Consider the following 20,373-nt stretch of genomic DNA (forward strand, 5'->3'; position numbering starts at 1 on the left):
GTATCATGATCTACAAAGAGAAGCATCGTTGCTAAAACAGTTCAAACAATCTCTGTTCTGCTTAACATTGAGAAGGACTCACCTGTAGGACTGGGTCCAGGCTGAGACTTTGTGTTCCTGAGATCCATTGACTAATTAGAGAAGGTTCAAAGGAAACAACAAGAATGATTAGACATCTACATGTCCTGTAGACTGAAGAAATTTGAGTTGCTTAGTCTAAGGAAAAGTAGAGCCCAAGGTGATGTACAGCTGTCTTCAGCTATAGAAAAGGTAGCTGCAAAATGAAAGATTAATTAACCAGTCTTTGTCAGCACTGGGTTGAAGGCAAAATATAATGGGCTTACATCTAGGAAAATTTAGATTTGATGTCTAGAAAAAACTTCTAGTAAGTAAGAATAGTTGGACACTGGAACAGATTTCTGGGAGGCTGTAGAAACATCCAGGCCCGGAGAATATTCTTAATACTTCAGTCCTGAGAAACAGAAACAGGTGACATTGCACTGGGAGAGGGGGGATTAAAGGGCCTCCTGAAGCCTTGTGTAGTGTAATTTTCTGTTTTTTATATTATAAAAATACATCTATGAAGTCGAAGAATAATTTACTTTCTAAGAGATCTCTGGAGGTCATCTGATCCTCTGCACCTGCTCAAACAATGTCAATTTATGTTGCGATTGCCCTGTTTAATCAATTCGCACCAGTCCCTCAGGATCCTATTTTTTTTCTATTGCTTGAAGAGGAAGGTATCCATCGTGGTTTGTATGGTCTTTTCTACAATCAATATTGTATCTCCTCCTGCTTTCATCCCCAATTCTTAGTAACTCAAAACTTTATGTATCCTTTTTGGGTACTGGCCTTCCCATCAAAAGGACAAACATCTTTCACAATCCATGAACATGGATACTAATGTAACTGCACCTTCAGATTCCTATTCTGGAGAAACTGTAGTGGACTCTATTGCACATGGAGGTAAAAAATTTATCAAAGTGCTATCAAGAGAGTAGTATGAATCAAATGATCTGTGGAAACGATGTGTAGAGTCAGTGCACTTCTGAATAATAATTTTTCTGAATACATCTCACAATGTTCGTATCTTTAAACCTCTTGGTTAACGAATATTATGAGGTGGAGTCAGAAACCAAAAGGTTTAAAGACCAGAACTGCAAGGAGCAGCTCCAGTGAGCAATGACCTGCTTTTCCCAGAAGCATCAATTGCTTGATTAACAGGAACGGCTGAGGAGAGACCCATCCTGTTGAGTTTCAAACCCTGCTCAGCTCTACAAACAGCAGACAGAAAGCACTCCAGGAACATTTCTCCTAATTTCCCCTTTTCAAAGAGTTAAAAGTCATTACAGCCAATACAGATAATACAGGTTTCATTTTATCTGTGTAACTTTCCTCCACAAATGCAAAAACCGTAACTAATAATTTCACCAACCTAAAGGGTCAACTAGATTTGAGCCTGGAATTTAGAAGCACAATAACATGCACAGTTGCCATTCAGCAACCAAAAAGTTTTTCCAGAGCCTTCCTATTCTTTTTCAATAATCTCTGTAATGTAAATATTAACAACTCCACAGAAAGTAAATGGTCAGCTATGGGGATTTTCAAATTTGAAATGACAGCATGAAGTGTATGAGAATTAAGTTGGATAACATCTTTGTGTGTTAAAGATTAGTTGGGCTAGGAATTAAAACTTGTCATCTTACCTCTCACCTTGAGAAGCATAATGTCCTGATTTTCAGTGTAAAAGCAAAAGTCACCCTTGCCTTCACTGAAATTTCTACGCACTTAGCACTTTTGGACTCAGTTTAGATGGAGTCCAGGGGTTAGTCACCATTCTAGTCATTCACCAAGAGATCCAAAGGTAAGAACTGCTATAGGTTGCCTTGAAGTCTTCATCATTAGATTTGAGCATAAGCAATACAAATGTCTGTTAGGAATGATGAAAGGTGAACATTTCTCCCTGTTCTTTGGGATGGCGACTGGACTTCCTGCTCTTCAAGCCTTTGATATTTTCAATGCATACAGATTTGTTTAATGAGGCTTTCTTTCACAGAATCACAGAATCACAGAATGTTAGGGATTGGAAGGGACCTCTAACATTCTTTGCTGCATAGAAATAAATAAAAAAATTGAAATATTATGTTATTCTGGAATGTTCAGCTTCCTGATTTGATATGTATTCTTGGAGTAACTTTTCAAAGTAGTCTACCTTTAATATTGTACCTTTTGCAGAATTATAGTCTAGTCCCAAAGAGACAGAATCAGTCTGAATGTGCTTATTTTTAATTTGCAGAATACTGAATTTGTGAAGAACAGTTTGGTATTTTTAAGGAACTGGAGGTATGCCAACACTACTGCTACTAAGATTTTTTTTCCTAATTACGATGTGGAACATTGTTAATTTCATACTAGTCATGAGATTTTACAATAGGTTATAATATACTGTGAACCTTCACTTCCACATTATATCAGAATCAGAAGTGATAATTGCATCGTATCATCCTACAATAATGGTCCAATTAACCTATCATACTCTGCTCTAGTAGATCCCATTTTGGTGCAGTGCCTTTGTCTAGTTAAAAAAAAAAAAAAAAAAAAGACTAGATTCACTCTAAGTAATAAAGAAGTAGGTAATTCTCCACTTCCTATGGCAGAGACAACATTAAGTCCTAAAAGAAATTACTATTTTTCTCCTACAATTGAGGTTGTCCAAGGAATGGTATCCTGGGGTATTCTGGAATATCACCACCAAAGGTCAGTATGTGATGAGGATGAAATAATTAAACAGAAAAGTCTTCCCAGCAGTCTTCCTCATAGTCAATCGTATGCAACATGACTACCATGAGAGCACCCTTTGGTCAGTGCTCCCACACTCATTTAGTGTTACACCAAAATGAATGTTTGTTGAACATATCCCTTATATAAAATTGTCTTGACTTTTCACTCAGAAATATGATCCTACCCCCATGTTAGAGCTGCCATACGCAAAGAGAAGAGGAAGGACTTTGCAATGCCTTTTTTGATGGATAAACATAGAATGAGAGAACCAGAACAATTCAGTTCATAAGGAAAAATGGATCTTAATTTATATGAAGTCATTTGACACTGAGGAAATCATGACAGACAAACATCCATACAGTATGGCACAAACGTAGTGGGGAGGAGTGGTGACCTCAGTGTCCTGTCTGTGATTTCACCTCCTCAGTTCAATTCAAGTTTAAACTTAAAGTTATCCTTCTTGCCTTGGTCTATTACAACGAATTTAACTGTTATATTCATAACTCACCTCTATCTCCACGAATGGATGGGTTCAAAAGCATTCACTCTTTTTCAAAAAGATAGCTACAGGAAAGAATTCATCCGTCTGCCGGTGGGAGATTGTGGATGACTTTCACTGAAACCAGCTTTTTAAATAGTTCTTGATAGAAATGGGGATCTTCTGGACATATTTGAGGATGATTATTTTTTTTTCTCTCCCAAATCTTAGTGGAACTGTAGGAAATGAAACTTATAAATAATTACCATTAAAAGGGTGAGAAATCATTAGGGGAAGATGAGGACTTCTGTAGAGGTAAAATAATGAAAAATGAAACTGGCATGCACTGGAACTGTTTCAGGGAAGAGTTAACAGATAAGGCAGAAATAAAAGGGAAAATATGTAATAATTAAGGATGCCTCAAAAGTAGGCAAATTAAGCTGTCCTACTAAAAAGTGTTAAAGGACAAAAATTATAGAATTTATGCTTTACAAATGCATATTGACTTGAAATGTGGAAGAACATTTTCTGCAAAACAGAGATGATAAACTTGTTTTTCTTATTACTGTCACCAAACAGTATCTAAACTCAAGCTTGCAGAGTATAATTGGCAGATTTCCATTTATGTCAGTTTCTTGTTTCCCTCACATTTCTGTTTCTGGTATCAGCAAAAAGAAGTGTTAATTAACCTTAGCAGCAAAGCAATGTAAGACCATGCTGTGAATTCAGAATGTCTTCTGACAGGCGACTGCAATCTGCAGTAAATTTTAAGTAATGCTGGCCTGTCAATTAAGCAGGACAAGATAGGGAAAGAGGGTAGAAGATCGTCATATTGTTTTCTTGAACTGAAAAGATCAACAACTCAGTCAGTCAGAAATAATTGTCTGTATTACTGCCTGCAATTACTTTTAATGGGACTGTGATAATATCTGCACGCTGTGCCTATACAATACTTGAAACCAGAGAGATGAAACAGTGTTTGTTCAGCTTTTTGAAAGAGGTGAATCAAGGAAAGATGTTTCACTGCAAAATTGTAGGTGTGTTTCAGAAAGAAATGCACAGAACAATGATGTTCTGTATGTTGTCTGAAAACAAGAACAACAAACTTCTGAAATGGGCCAGAATTATTCAAGGCTATTATATTAGGCTTGGATAACAAGAGCAATGCTGTGCATGGGCTGGCCAAATAAAACTAACTTTATCGAAGACATTTTTGTATAACTGCTTTTTTTGATTTTTTGTAATCATAACCGTTCTTATGCTCTTGAGCAGCTGCCTGAATTCTAGAACAGGAGGCATCATGCACAAGAAGCACTGCCTTTCCATGGAGGGGAAATTTCAATTCCAGTGAAAAACTTTTGATAAGGTGGATGAAAACTGAGAAATGCCTGTTTTGTACGTGTTGTTTACTTAGCAGAAATGGTTTATATTTTAATTTTTTTTTAGGAAAACAGATTTTTCTTGATCCCTTTGCAGTTTTTTAAGTTTTTTTCCTATCTCATTAGATTTTAATGTCTTTTTCATAAGCTACCATTGTTTGCTTGTTTGTCACCTGCTTTTGCAAAGTTCATATCAATCAGAAAATGAAAAAATAACACGTCTAGAAATATAGTTCCAAATTTCCAATTATATTTTCAATACAAGAAGGACATGGACCTGTTGGAGAGGGTTCAGAGGAGGGCCACAAAGATGATCAGAAGGCACTGGAACAGGTTGCCCAGAGAAGCTGTGAATGCCCCTGTTGCTGGAAGTGTTCACGGCCAGGTTGGATGAGGCTTTGAGCAACCTGATCTAGTGGAAGGTGTCCCTGCCCACGGCAGAGGGGCTGGAACTAGATGATCTTTAAGGTCCCTTGCAACCCAAACCATTCTATGATTCTGTGATTTTATGTGGAGTCAAGAATGACTGGGGCATGTAAGGGTTGCTGTTGGGTTTTTTTTGTCTGGAGTAAATAAGCATTTAATCATAAGTTTGTTAATTTATTAAATTAAATACACATTAATTATAACTTAACAGCAAGCTAGAAAAGAAGATAAACACCACAAGCCTCCTTAATTTTCTAACAATGAAAGTTTCACACACAAAAACAAACAAAAGTTTATTAAAAAACACATGCGCAAGAGGCGACAATTATGGATGGCATACTTGTCCATGAATTAAATAAAAATGTCATAATGAATTTCAATGGATTTATAATTTTTTTGCTGTGTCATTTTCTTCTTTATTCTGCTGAGGTCTCTTTGCTTAAAGAATCTTCTGCTTGTTGTCCAAATCATCTCATGATTTTTATAATTAATAACAACAATATCTCTTTGTGCCAGTAATGGGAAGAATGTCAGTTCTGAAGCTGAAAATTATTAGTCTTAGTTCTACAGAGACATGTTACTCCAAGAAATCTAAAAAGTCTCATTTACTGACCATTATGTGCTCTGTTGTCTCAAGAGAATCAAATTCTTCCACCTTCTACTACACTTTAAGGAACGTATTTCACTTCCATGGGAAGGATGTTCAGTGTAAACCTGATCTGCATAACACCCATGCACTGAATTTCAGATTTCTACTAAGAAAAAAGATCCAAGACTCTGTATTGTTTGACCACTACCAAAACCAAACTCTGCATTTCATTATCAAGGTCTTACGTCTGGGTTTCTATTAGAGGTATGAAGATAAATTCTCTGCCATACATTAGCTGCAAAATAATGCCTTCTGGCATTCATATGACCACCCCAATATCTTACCTTTCAGAAACAATTTGCTCACGTGTTTTGCAAGAGCAAGGAAGCATGAAATGACTTGTCCCTAGCATCACAGCGATGTCAGGAGAGTTCCCAGCTTGTGCTTGATCTATCATTTGTATTTTTAATTTAAGCAGCGGAATTCTAACACCATCAGCTCTTCCCCTGAAATTATTTGCAATCACCTGCAAACACTTGTGGTTTTTTCTCACTCAATACAAAGGTGGACATCCGGCTTAATGTAATTTCCAAGTTGCAAGTACCACTCTGTTTCTCCAGTCACTCGGATGCCACCCAAATAATACTGTGTAGCAGCTGTTCTACAGTGATTTGGAAAAATACACTGCTGCACTGCTGCATCGCAGGGCAACAAGTCACACTGGGATAATCCATTTAATAACTGATGGCAAGGCAAGGCGACCAGCCAGCACCACCTTCTGGTAAGTGGGGACCAAGTTCGGTGAGACCTGTCCTCCCATGATGGCCCTAGCAAAGGAGGCATTGATCCATGTCTGAGGAAAGATTAATTGCTACTTTATAATCCTCATAAACTGGTACACCACCATCTGTTTTCACTACAGTACACATACAGCAGGGAAGATTACCCCTTCATTTTCTGCCTCCCTGCACTGCTGTTTCACAGAGAGTCTTCTTGCGGAAGATTTTGGGGGGCTTTGTATGGATTGTGAAACAGTTCTGCTTTTGTACTTGACTTTTAGACTTGACTTTTGGACTCAGCAGTGTTAATAGAGCCAAAGGTAAACATATACATATTTGCTCAATGAGCAGATCTCTACTGACTGAGTACGCTGCCCAAAGCCTGACCTCCCTCAACTTCTGAGTCCTGTTTTGTGTAGCAGACTCCCATAAAACTCCAGACTCCCACCTACTGCAATTGCCTCATGCCCCCGTGTCTGCCGTCGGTCCCCAGTAGCAGGCAGGTTGGTACAGGAAGGTATCAGAAGACCCTAGTCTAACACAGCCATGTATGTCCACCCAGCTTCATGCAGGTGTATGGCTCCACTAAACCCAATGGGGTTGTACTGACTGCCATGGTAGCGCTCATCTGCCCAAACACACTGAAGGTGCATACTTCTATGCAATACCTGTGTTTACTGTCCTACTGTATTGCTAGTAACTGGACTAGGATGACCAATTTTTGAAACAAAGAGCATGGATAGCACATTTCTCTTGAGAAAAAAAAAAAGCAGCAGTTGCATCAAAGGATCGAGTATCATGAGTACTGAGATTTTCTTAAACTGAAAAACCCAGATGGTGTGGCAAACTCTTTGGCAGTTACACCTTTGCTCTTACTCACTGAGAAACCAATGAAATGACACATGTTTAATGATATTCCTATTACAAACCACAGTTCTAATGTTTTTCATGGTCATAACAGACTCTGCTACTCTTTTTAGCTACAACAGTAAGTAAGGAGTTGTTTGTTTTGCTACACTTGGAGGTCTTATAAACTCTAATAGTAAAAAACATCTCTAGCATTGAAATACAAGCAGCAAACTTTCAGAGTGTGTCATCATGTCCAGGTATTTTATTTTCAAGTTAGCTGATTCCACCCTGCAGAGACGATACGTAGTTACGGTTAACTTAAAACAAAACCAAAAAGATAAACAATCACCCAAAGCAGTCAGGTCATCAACATGTGTGTGCCTCAAGTAAGGAGAAGATGTATACAATCCAAGCAATCTTGCACAGAAAAATACAAACATACAAATGTATAAACGCTAGAACAAGCATTGCCTACTTAATACAAAATAAAAGGCAAAGTGATACAAAGTTAGGAGGGGTAACTTGGAAAAACATTTGCAAAAGGCTTTAACAACTCACTTTCAACACACTTGATTACTACTACTGCATTTATTTGATAGCCACAGATGCAAATAGCAGCAGTCAGAAGCAAAGTGCAACAGGGAAGGCCAACTTTTAGGAATTTTTAGATGAGAAGAATGAAGGATCCTTTAGCACAAACTACCCTCTATCCTGACCTTTGTACTTTTGGTACTCTCTCTTTATGTTGCTGTCTTTTCAGCTATTAACTTAGCCCTGCAAAAATTCATCTTTAAAGAGAATTTCACTATTTTTCATGATCTCCTAAATCTGAACACTGGTGAAAGTTGTCAGGCAGCAGCATCTGACTCCAGATGTCTCCATCATACTGATGTAGCATTCAACTGCAGCCTCAGGAGCTTCCTGTTCACCATCCTCTAGTTCAGCCCTCAAGACATCTATCTGTATGGACATCCCCGAAGCCTCATCCTGTGCTACCTTCCTTTATCTTGTTAGTGGACCCAGTAGGGCCTTCATGAGTTGATCTGATTTCTTCCTGTGGCAGCGTCCTCACACAGACATGACAGCTCATGGAGGAGATTGGAAGGGGGAAGATGAGCTCCATCCAGCTGCACCCTGAAGAAGAGACATGCTACTTTTCAGTCACAGCATAAAACATGCTTTTTTATACAATGACCCCAGAGAACAAGAGACCATCCTGCATAATCACACCCCAAACCAACAGGTCATCACTAAGGGCCTGATGCACCATAGACTGTGTTATGATATAAAGCACACTGAAATTTTATAAATCCTGCTACAGAGAAACAAGATTCCATCCCAGTTACTTCTAGAAATGTCTTTCTTCTTTGTAATTGTTTTGTTGGAAACATCCTATTCTCTGTACAATTTAAACCTCCTTTCCTATTCTCACAACAAGAAAAATTGTGCACAGAAGAAAGCAGATGCTTGAGACAGTCAAGCTTGAAATACAGGTCAGCAGGCTTGAGCAAAACTGCTGAAACTATTTGTGTAGCAAAAAGCCTTTGACATTACACAAGCTTAGGAGAAACCATGGGTCACAGAAGTCAATTTTACCCCATTCTCTTCAGTGGTCTGGAATTTCACTTCAACTGTATAGAGGGAAAAAATGCTATCTATACATTTTACTTGTTACCAGTAAATTCCTATAAAACAATACTGTCACTGTGCCAAATAGGTAAGTGCTCTTACCTTCTTACTCTTCTCTGAGCTAAATTCTTGTCTATTAAGCAAAACGAGCAGTGCATGTTTACTCCAGCCCATTTTCAGCTGAGCCACAGAGCAGCTTGCATCCCTACACCTAAGCTTTCCATCCCACAAAAACAGAACAGGTTTATCCATATTGTCTCTTAGGAATGGTCCACACCCTGTGCTGTTCCCTATGTGTTCCCAAGACCATCTTTGGCCTTGCATGAAGAGTACTTGATGATGACTAAAACTGTACCAGAGAATGCACTCATGACTCGACAGGATTGAGGTCTGTTTACCTGCACCCTTCCCATACTTAACGGACACCACACCCTACTGTGGACATAGCCAAATGGACCCCAAGGTCATGAAGTCCAGCTGCTGCCTGAATACAGCAATTGCATCTTACAGGGCTCTTATTAAACTCATTGGTCTGCATTTTAAAACTAGTGTGAGCTTTTATCCCTCTGATGCTGAAATGGCCAGAGATCTGGCACAGAAAAACTCTCTTCTTCTCAAAGTGAGCATACCACAAGGCTTCCAAGCTCTGCAATTTATCACCAGATAGATCTTTAATGTGGAAAATTCAAACCACAAAAGTCCAAAAACAAGCCTACAGCCAGCCCATGGAGGGAAAACATGTCCTTCCTTCCAGTCCTTTCCTAACCAGCAGCTTCTGGGCTCCAACAAAACTCTGTCATCCTAATCTCTTTCTTCCACCATCTTTGAGGCCTGTCTGTGAGTCTGTTCCTTGCAGAAAGCAGCCACTCACTTCTCTCTTGTAGTCTGTCCCTGTGCCACAGGCTCCCTGCATGCTCTGCCTCCTCCGCTTCCTCCTTCAACTCCACCTGCCACATCTTGGCTCCAAAAGTTTCTCCTGACCGAGTCAGCCCAGCAGCACTCACAGTAGAGGGAATCTCCTTGTCTGTGCAACAACTTTGCCAACCAGCATGGGACAAACAAGCAGTCTTCCACTCTGCTGCCCAGCCATGTGCTCTTAAAGAAAATGCATAATGTAAGTACTAACAGAGTAAACAACTATAGCTTCTGTTGCATACCCCGTGCCTCATCTGCAAGTCTGCTCCTGAACCTCACTGCTTTCCTAATTAACTGAGTTCTACTGATCAGCCTAACATTAATTCTTGGTCCATTCACATCCACTTGTTTTTGTGTCAATATTATGTACCAGGTGGTGCATAAGAGCCAGACAAAACTCATTTCCTGGAGTCTCGCTTTGCCATGAAAATCTTTGGATGCTGAGGAGCAGTTCCAATGGTTCCTGGCCATTTTCCAACCAATCTCTCTGAGTTGAAATGGATCGCATTTTTTTGGTGAGGTTCTCCAAATCTGTCATTGGCAGAGCAACTTCAGGGCCAACAAGCAGCAGTCAGCTGTTAGGCATCAGCTTGCGAGCTATGCAAAGCCCACTGCAGAGGGGCACCTTTGGAAGAAAGGCCAATAACCTGGTCTGGTAACTCCACAGTGTGGATCCACAGATTCAGCAGCTTGGACCTGGTTTTGTATAATTCAGAACCCAGTTAATGCAACCTTCCCTGGGCTATTAGACTGGGGAAGAAGTGGTGAACATGCCCTCTGCCTCCAGGACTGAGCTATTTCCGCACTGCACTGCCCACTGACTCTGCTATACTCTAGAAGGCTGCAAGCAGCAGCAAGGACCACATTGTCTCTTCTCCAGGACCAAGCAAGTACAGGTAACCTGACCAAATGATTCATCCTTTCATCTCTTCAGATTAACCGGATAACTGACGCCTCACCAGCTAACACGGTAAGTGTTGATGTTATTTAGCAAAGGTAGTGAAAGCTTGGGGGGGATGAGTTTAGGAATTTCAATGTGAAATAGAAAAAGATCTGTCTATAATGATCTGGTGAAAGAAGAAATGGCATTGAAAACACTTTCTCATGCCTCTGTGTGCTGTCATAAACCAATGCACAATGAAAGTCATTCAGTGTCAGCTTTTAAATGATTTTAAGCTTTATTGCAAATTGCCCTAAAGATACCTCAGTATGACATGGCATAAGTTTGTTGCTCATGACATTTACTTTAATTCCTACAACGTGACAGCTTGCCGTAGAGTCTGCAGTGTGATTCAAGAATGGAACAAAGTGCAAACAAATGTTAATGTGCCATATGCAAACAACATTTAAATTTGCTGTTGGCAGCATAATTCGAATCAATATTCAGGAAACTTCCAGCCATGACCCTTATTAAAAATGTCAGTCTGCAGTGAATTATTTGCATGTATATGAACAGAAATAAATCTGTAGACAATTTAAATTTAGCTTTGATTGGAATATGCTTAAACTTTTTTACTTAGTGCTACTGACACCAGCATGCACCTTCTAATCTTGACAAATGCCACTTCAAAAAGAAGGAGACCTACAGGAAGTTTAGCCACAATCCATGTAATCACTTTGTGTTAAAAGAACTTTTTTTCTAGGAAATATCCGGTAAGCTAACACACTGCTGTAAGACGCCTGACTTCTGATGAAAGTCCATTCCAGGAGAAAACTTGTTGCAACTGCAAAACGCGTCTTGAAATAGAAGACCTGATATGTTACCATAGCCAACAGAATATATGCTCTTAAATACTTTCTAATAAGACTGAAGTAATTCATTCTGATAACCTCAAATAACCTCAATAATGTGTTCAACGTACTGAATGCTAAACTAATAAGTCAGGTTCCTGGGGAAATTGTGGGGCAGGATGATCCAGCAGTTGTAGTCCTCTTTTCATGTCAAGCAGCAATGTAGAGGTCCCCCAAATGCTCAGCCCTGTCTCTCCTCTGGCAATGAGGATATTACCACATAGAATCATAGAATCATTTGGGTTGTAAAGGACCTTACAGATCATCTAGTTCCAGCCGCCCTGCCATGGGCAGGGTCATCTTCCACTAGACCAGGTTGCTCAAAGCCTTATCCAAACTGGCCTTGAACACTTACAGGGATGGGGCATCCACAACTTCTTGGACTTGTGCACCTTCAGGTTCCTTAGATGGTCTTAAAGCTGATCTTCTCCTACAGTGGGCAGTTCTTCATTTTCCCAGTCCCTGCCTTTGCCTTCTGTGACTTGGGCAGTTTGGCTAGAGCTCTTGCCAGTGAAGACACCAAAAAATCATTGAGTACCTCAGCCTTCTCCAAATCCCAGTTTTATCCCAGAGTAGCCAGGTCTCCTGTTTCCTTCCAGAGAGAGTCCACGTTTTCCCTGGTCCTCTTTTTATCACCAACATACCTACAGAAGCTTTTCTTGTTGCCCTTCATGTCCCTGGCCAGATTTAATTCTATCAGGGTTTTAGCTTTCCTAACTCAATCCCTAGTTGCTCGGACAATGCAGCCCTGCCTGATCCCTTCTGCGAACAGCTGCACATCACTCGGCTTTCAGGCTTCTGAGCAAGGGCTTGAACAAGCTTTAGATATAGAAGCCTTTGAAGTCTAGTGCAGGAATTGGAGGGAGTATCAGCGAAAAGAAAGAAGTGCAACCTCCTTCAGTCTCTCTCACTCTGTGAGCATCAGGCCAGAACATGCATTAGCCTTACAACATAATGAATTAATTTGTCCAATTGCTGCTCATAATGTCTGCAAGGTGCTTTATGTATATTGTTCTTGAGATGCCCTAATGCAACATATGTGTTCTAGCATAATCTGTGCTTTTAAAGACAGTTTCAACAGCCTGCTGTATATCAGCTCTCTATTGTCCCAGTTAGACAGTTAGGAGCAGATTACTGAAGCTTGCAGGAGTTGTCTATTGTCTTTCACCCAAGCAATGTGTATCAGATGTCACCATTTATATTCTAGCAACAAACTGTCAAAGAGCACAAATGCCTTTGATGCCTGTAACTCCTAAGTTGATTAAAATAGGTGAAGAATAACAAGCAATTAACCAAATCACAACTCAGATATGTGGCAGCTGTGACAGATCTCATATCTCATAGTACATCATTTTTCTAAGTGGTCTGAGATCTGTGCACACATGAAACATGCCTGTTCGGTGATCCTCTAGTCTTTGGGAAGGTTGTTCAAGCAATCTTTTGGACTTTCATTTGCATGGTGTGATAAGCATCTTCGATTGTGCGAAGACAGTAAGTGCTACCTGTTCAGTAGGTAATATCCTTTCCATTCATCTCTCGCAGTGTTCACCTTGAGACCAGTGGATGCTGAAGGCACGGGAGGCTGTTCCCCTCACTGCAGGTAGGTGAGCAGGTAAGTCCCTTCCCCTCTTCACATGTGGCATGCATGGACTGGAAGACAAGTGTCTTGAATCCCATTCTCACTGGCCGTATTTGTCTTTTGCTCAGACTCTGTACTTCTGGCAATTGCTGTTGTTTCTTTGTAACACAGCCCAGTGATGTTTTCAGGTTCCATTAAACTTCACACTGAACCAACTCTTTGTGCACACATTTTCATCTTCAGTTTCTTCCCACTGGATGTATGAACTGATGGATTGATTAAGGATCAAAGTAGTACATGATTTTTCTGATTTGGGACAGAAAAATACCCTCAAAAGACCCACCTTTTCAGAAAAAAAGCAAGAAACAGCCTTTGGTTAATGAAGCTGAGGAAATGAATAATAGAATTGATGAAAGCAGTGGAAAACTATTCCCATGGACAACTGTTTTCATACCACTTCTCATGAAGCATTTCAATACACTTTTTTTGTGGCCATGAAGGAAAAGTTGGAGGTCCAAAGCTTTCTTCTCACATTAGAAGATTTGTTGTACAGAGGAAAAAATATCTGTGCTTATCACTTGCTTAGTTCAAGTCAATTGTTTTGAAAAGCTTATTTTTTGATTTCTGATTAAAGACTCTCTAAAGTTCTTAATCAATCTGAATCTTTCTTCTTGAGTTGCAATTACTGTTCTCCTTATTTAAAGGAAAAGCTTTTAAAATTACTCCATCATTTCAGAAGAAAAGAATCTGAGGTTTTGGAGATCAAATACCTGAAGTAAAACCTAGCCTCTCTGCAAGTCGGTGGGAATTCTACTGAGGTACAAAAGTTACTGTAAACAGGGGAATAAACAAAGTTTATTTGAAACTCATCCCTCAAAGACATGCAGAGGAGTCCTCTTCCAGGCCTGGTTTTCAACCTTCAACTTCAGGAACACAAGCTGACACCCTTAGACACAGAATATCTCAAGGCACTTTAAGTCAACGCGATGGGAAGAGAGATTACCTTTTGAATGTTGTGCCTGAACATACACAGATTTTTGTTATTCCAGTTTCAGGTAGTCTGGGATTACAGATTGCACACTTTAGTTTTAGTTGGTTCAATTTTTATTACTTAAACCAAAGTTGTTGCCAAAATAACTTACTGCACAAATTCCTTTATCCTATTTCTGCACCTCACTATGGCTCTTTCTCTCTCTGTTCCTTTCCAAGGAAGATGATGTATTTTATCTCCATTAAATCTGAACAATGACTCAACCTACAATGACGACAAAAAGCTAGAAAATTATTTCTGAACGTCATCCTTGATAATGTACAATGGAGAGGTCTCCGGTAGCTATAAGAAGACAAAAGCACAGAAAAGCTGATTCACCTGGCAGTCAGAGGACCAGGCTGCCACTGTTTCTAATCTGATTCTTATTTAACTACAAAATGTTTTCCAAAAAAAAGAAATTCTACCAAACTTAATTAACACAAACTTTAACACAAAGCTACAAATGGTCTGCTTATAGCATTTCTTCCTTTTCCTTTCCAGCATGCCTTGGGGGGTTAGCCCTTGGTTTCATAATGTTGTCGAGCTGCATGACTTCATTTTCACTCTTCAAAGGAGAAAGTTTGTCATTAGTGTCAATCAAAAGGTGATTTGAGCTGTTGTGTTCTGCCTCTTTAAAATATATCCAACCAAATATACACAATCCAGCACCACTTTTTCTTATGATTGTCCTGAATTTCCTCTACTGCCCATGAACATTTTTAAATATCTCAAATTATCTTGTATTTGGTAATGACTTTGAGCTTCCCCTTTTGGAGATACTCCAACAACAGGATCCTAAATCTAATTTGGGTTTCTTGCCTCATCCAAGAATCTTGTAAACAATCAGTTTCTTCGCATGGGAAATCAGCTTAAAAGGAGCTACTGCAGAGAAGTTCCTTTTAGATGTGTAGGAAGGTGTCTACAGAAAGAAAACAGTAACCTCACTTTTCTCTTAGCTGGAAGGTAGTGGAGTTTGCAATGCATGAACAAAGTGCTTGTGAAGGCTCAGCCAACCAAACTCGTATTCTCCCCTTTGCAGTTGTGGCTGTGTCTGAGGAAAAACAGGTCAGCTCCTTCGATTCTTCTGGCAGTTGAATAACTTGTTCTCTCTTTTTTGTATTGTTTGTTTGGAAATCAAAGGAAGGATTTCCATAGAGGAAGCTGGTCATGTATGCATTAATCATAGCCGTTTGTGGGGGAAATCTCCACTGAGGCCATGTAAGAGAAGGAAAAGCAAACACCTGCTTCAGGAAGCAAGCCCTTAGGGAGGTACTGTAAAGACACATCAAGGCAAATGGTTTCCATGATGATGAAGGCAGGCTGAGGAAGAATTTGCTGTAATGTACACCAGCAGTAGGACGTGGAGGAAGCTATGTAAGGCAAGACTTTTCAGACTATTTCAGCACATAAAGATGCTATCAGGGGCCACTGGGATTTTCCCAAACATTGGAGCTACTCAGATTCTTTACATTGACTTACTGGAAATCTCTATCTGGTTCCTCTGGTGCTTCAGTGCTTGCAAATTTGACTGATCATTTGAGCGTTAAGTACCCACAAATACCTGGAGCTAAGTGGGAAAGAGATGGTCCTAGAAACCTTCCTTACATGTAGAACCAAGTTAAAAGGCTAAATTGCAGCAGCAGCAAGGCAGCCCTCTCAGCCAGGTGCCTCTTCTAAGTCTGTTGCCACAAGCTTTGTATGTTTTGGCAGGTGAAGAGACAGGTTGAGAGGATTTGGAGAAGTGCTATCAGTCCCTGCAGGGAATGAGGGGAAGGCACAGCATCAGATGAAATGTAAGTCTTGGGTAGGTATCTATGGCACCAATCATTCTTACCCAGCTGGACTGAGTTGAGATAATGAACTAATTACTAATCAAATTACTAATCAACTCAAGGTACCTATCCTACCTACAAGAGGCAGGCCATTTCCTCCTGGCTATGGAGGATACAACAGCGTCCTTGGTGCTGCAGTCCAGGCTGGTGAGCAACAACTGGTAACCCCAACGTGATACATCAGTGAGACCCTGGGAAGCCCCGAGAGCCCGAGCCAAAGGAGCCCGAGCCAAAAGAGCCGGAGCCGGGAGCTTGAGCGAGAGTCCTTCGGAGAAGAAGGTAAAGCCACAAGCCCCGATGTGGTATTTGTGGGAGGGAAGCGTGCTGGAGTTGGATGAATGGGCCGGGTCTCTGCTCACCCATAAAGCCTTTGTGAAAACAAAAAATGGTAAAACAAAAAGGGGGCATTATGGCACCAATCATTCTTACCCAGCTGGACTGAGTTGAGATAATGAACTAATTACTAATCAAATTACTAATCAACTCAAGGTACCTATCCTGCCTACAAGAGGCAGGTCATTTCCTCCTGGCTGCGGAGGATGCAACAGCGTCCTTGATGCCGTAGCCCAGGCTGGTGAGCAACAGGTATCAGCAGCTTACAAGTTAAAAATTGAAGCTAAATTAAAATTGAAATCTCAATATGTCTCTCTAGGCTCAAGATCTGGGTACCCTACCCTTTCACACATCACACACAAGCATAGTCTGATACTTCCTAACATCAAACAGAGTTTACCTAAGTGGTAACGGCCTCATTTTTTTATCAGCTGCATAAAATTTTTCCATTCACTCTCCCATATTTCTATTATATCCCTTGCTCACTTTTGGTTTACCCTTTGGCTTCCAGCCATATTTTTTTTTTTTGCCAGTACCATAAAACAACCAGAAGACCCTAAGCTTAGAATAATGTAGTGACTAGTATTAATATTAGGGGCTGGTAAAATGATGGGTCAAAATATGTTCTCTGAGAGCAGGAAGAGGTATATTGTCTGCCATCATCATCATTGACAACTACTCTCACTGCAAAACTCCTGACTACTGAGAGGATGCCACCACATTATGCCCTGTGGAGTTCTCTTCCCGCCACCATGCTCCAATGGCAATGAAGCACCCTGCAGCACTGCTGCAAGTCCACATGGATCTAGTTTTCCCTTGGATTTCAAAATACCTTTAACCCACCAAAGCTGCAGCCTGGAACTCAGAGCAAGTCAGGAAACATCCCAGGCACTCTCATTTTTAAGAGAATTTCATGTTGTTCCTTCTTTTTTACTCTTTTTTTTTTTAAGAATTTTGTTTGATGGTGCCCTTGTAATTGTGCATGGTCACATATAACCACTGTTGCAAGATTGCTGTAGTTTCATATTGCCATTAATCAATGCAACACGTATTAACTAAGTACTTCATTCTGCTTTTGCATGATTTATTAAGTCTTCATTAATGTGTTTGATCAGAAAACTAATTAAACAATGAACTGTGGCAGCAACACATACTTTGCATCAATTATTAAAAGCAGGTTTCTTGGAATAAAAATGTGGTTATGAATACTTGAGTTACCATGGGTTTCACTTTATGTCAAATTATCTGAACTGTTAGTAGCACTAATCCTGGGCTTTCCCATTTATGAGCAAACTCGGTATGACAATGTTAAAGACAAGCATACTAAATTAGTTTCCTACTCTGATACTTTAAATATCAGCAAATAAGGAGAGAGTTCCTAGACTTGAATTACATACAGGTAACACAGTACATACATACTATACAGGTATGTTCTATATGTTAACACCTGCTTTTTTGAAACAATGTAAGGCCTCATTTTTCGTCTTCATTACCAGTCACTGAATATACTCATATGGTATCTGGAATTTACTATGTTGAACATTGACGATATTAGTAATGTCTCTATGAATAAAGGAATATTTAGTTCTCCTAAATAGAATTTTAACCTAACAAATTTCTACACTATTTGCTTACGTGTTCTTTAAAATGCATTCTTCCTGCACTGTTGTTGTTCATTTTCCCATGACTTATTCAGCCTGGTTTATGCCAGTCAGATTACCCATGCTGTTAGCTATTCAGATTTTACAGACAGTGGAGCCACTTACCTTCCTGAGCCTCATTCTACTCACATTTCACCTTCATATACAGAGAACTACGCTCACAGGGCATAGACCGTATTTCTTTCCCTTGCAGTTATTTCTGAGGAGAGTCTCTCATATATTTATGTAGTGGAAGAATAAAAAAAATAGTCATCACTCCATACCCCTAAAGAGGGAAGCACTCGGTACCACTTTTCATTAAATGCCATACTGCTATTTAAAGCTCCCTCTCCCTATCTTAAGAGGGATTGAGACAATAATCCAGCAACCACTTTATTTCATAAGCTTGATGGATTCCTCAAGCCTGGGACTCAAAATTGTTTTGAGAAATACTGCGTCCCTAGAACCATGAATTCATACTGACCTTATTAAAACGTACAATTTCAAGAAGCTGTTTCCCCTTTATCCCCTGTTCATCACACTCTATCTTCAGCCTTCTGCACCACCATGAAGCACTTGGAGTGAATGTCTTTAGTGACAGATCATCTCCCAGATGTGGCCAGCCATGAGCTGACTAGCTTCTCGACCAGCAGGACATTTGGAGGAATACGTTTCTGTGATAGGTTTTAGTTTGTGCCAGAGGAAGTGAGTATTTCCATGAGTGGGAGTTTACCACCTTTCCTGAAATCATAGAATCATAGAATGGTTAGGATTGGAAGGGACCTCAAAGATCATCTAGTTCCAGCCCCTCTGCCACGGGCAGGGACACCTTCCACTAGATCAGGTTGCTCAAAGCCTCATCCAACCTGGCCGTGAACACTTCCAGCAATAGGGGTATTCACAGCTTCTCTGGGCAACCTGTTCCAGTGCCTCACCACCCTCAATGTAAAAAATTTCTTCCTTATATCTAATTGAAATCTCCCCTCTTTCAGTTTAAATCCATTGCCCCTTGTCCTATCACTACATGCCCTTGTAAAAAGTCCCTCGCCAGCTTTCCTGTAGGCCCCCTTTAGGTCCTGGAAAGCTGCTATAAGATCACCCCGGAGCCTTCTCTTCTCCAGGCTGAACAGCCTCAACTCTCTCAGCCTGTCTTCCTAGCAGAGGTGCTCCAGCCCTCGAATCATCTTCGTGTCCCTCTTCTGGACTCGTTCCAGTAGCTCCATGTCCTTCTTATGTTGGGGACTCCAGAGCTGAACACAGTATTCTAGGTAGGGTCTCACGAGAGCAGAGTAGAGGGGCAGAATCACTTCCCTCGACCTGCTGGCCACACTTCTTTTGATGCAGCCCAGGATACAGTTGGCTTTCTGGGCTGCCAGTGCACATTGCTGGCTCAAGTTGAGCTTCTCATCCACCAGCACTCCCAAGTCCTTTTCCTCAGGGCTGCTCTCAATCCATTCTCCGCCCAGCCTGTACTTGTGCTTGGGATTGCCCTGACCCACGTGCAGGACCTTGCACTTGGCCTTGTTGAACTTCATGAGGTTCTCACAGGCCCACCTCTCCAGCCCGTCGAGGTCCCTCTGGACGGCATCCCTTCCCTCCAGTGTGTCCACAACACCACACAACTTGGTGTCATCTGCAAACTTGCTGAGGGTGCACTCGATCCCACTGTCCATGTCACCAACAAAGATGTTAAATAGCACTGGTCCCAGTACTGACCCCTGAGGAACACGACTCATCGCTGGCCTCCACATGGACATTGAACCGTTGACCACAACTCTTTGAGTGCGACCATCCAGCCAATTCCTTATCCACCGAGTGGTTCATCCATCAAAACCATGTCTTTCCAGTTTAGAGACAAGGATGTCGTGTGGGACAGTATCAAATGCTTTGGATAAGTCCAGGTAGATGATGTCAGCTGCTCTTCCCCTATCCATCAATGCTATAACCTCATCGTAGAAGGCCACAAAATTAGTCAGGCAGGATTTGCCCTTAGTGAAGCCATGTTGGCTGTCACCAATCACCTCCTTATTTTCTATGTGCCCTAGCATAGTCGCCAGGAGGATCTGCTCCATGATCTTACTGGGCACAGAGGTGAGACTGACTGGCCTGTAGTTCCCTGGGTCTTCTTTTTTTCTCTTTTTAAAGATGGGGGCTATGTTTCCCCTTTTCCAGTCATTGGGAACTTCACCAGATTGCCACGACTTCTGAAATACGATGGATAGTGGCTGACAGTGTACTGTTGACTTACAAAAGGCACACTCAACTGCCATCTGGATGAGTTAGTAAGTTATCTGCCTGCACCTATCCTTCACTTCTAGCTGACAACCGCATATTATGCAAATC

The sequence above is a fragment of the Tauraco erythrolophus genome, chromosome 1, assembly GCF_009769465.1.
Source record: "Tauraco erythrolophus isolate bTauEry1 chromosome 1, bTauEry1.pri, whole genome shotgun sequence".
Taxonomy (NCBI): Eukaryota; Metazoa; Chordata; class Aves; order Musophagiformes; family Musophagidae; genus Tauraco; species Tauraco erythrolophus.